The sequence below is a fragment of the Haematobia irritans genome, chromosome 1, assembly GCF_050003625.1.
Source record: "Haematobia irritans isolate KBUSLIRL chromosome 1, ASM5000362v1, whole genome shotgun sequence".
Taxonomy (NCBI): Eukaryota; Metazoa; Arthropoda; class Insecta; order Diptera; family Muscidae; genus Haematobia; species Haematobia irritans.
Window position 1 is genome coordinate 226,718,123 of NC_134397.1, and position 1,167 is coordinate 226,719,289.

Here is a 1,167-nt window from a genome sequence, read left to right on the forward strand (position 1 = left end):
AATTTTGACACTTGACATTGACTTTCTATAGAAATAACAATTTGATCAAAAACTTAAAAATCAAAAACTTAAAAAGAGTTTTTTTGGTAAAATTTACTTCAAATTTTTGGTAGATTATTTTTGGCCGCATACAAGCCGACACCCCAGATGTGATTCCTGGACCTTCTATGAAGAGTAAATTTCATCCGATCCGGTTCACATTTGGTACAAGATGCTAGTATATTTTCTCCAACTACCGTGCAAAAATTGGTCCATATCGGCCTATAATTATATATAGCTCCCATATAAACCGATGTGCAGATTTTATTTCCGGAGCCTCTTGAAATTTGATCTTGTTGAAATTTGGTACGCAACCATGCAAAAAGTCGTCTAAATCAATCTATAATTATATTTGGACCCTATATAAACCAATAGAGAAGCTTTTTAACCCTCAGAAATGTCACCAGCATTACTGAGGTAGGATAATCCACCGCTGAAAAACTTTTGGTGTTCGGTCGAAGCAGGAATCGAACCCACGTCCTTGTGTATGCAAGGCGGGCATGCTAGCCATTGCACCACGGTGGCCTCAATAATGGTCACCGATCCGTTTGAAATTTGGTACGTGATGTCAATATATGGACTTTAACCCCCATTGAAAAATTTGTCCATATCAATGCGTAATTATATGTTATAGTCCTCATATTAACCGATTCCCAGATTTTACTTCCGATATGGTTAAAATTTGGTATGTTCATATATATAGCCCCCACATAAAACGACCCTAAATTTGACTTTTGGCGCTTCATGGAGGAACGAATGTCATCCGATCTGGTTGAATTTCGGTCGTGCAAAAATTCGTTCAATTCGGTCATAATTATTTATGGACTCCTTATATAAAATGATCAAGAAGTGGCTTATATAGGTATTTATTCTGCATTTTTATCTAGCGTAGACTTCATATGGACGAACAAACAATTTGGAAGACAATGTTAAGAATTTTTAATATATATTGCCATCGTCAATAGTTTTGATCGTTTGTGGACGGCAATCTATAACAGAACTTTGTACACAATCCATGGTGGAGAGTACATAAGATTGGGTCTGGCCGAACTTTAAAGATAGCAAATTGTGATTATCCAGCTGAGTATAAAGCTGATTATAAAACAATCGTGTGATTGCTCACGCTTG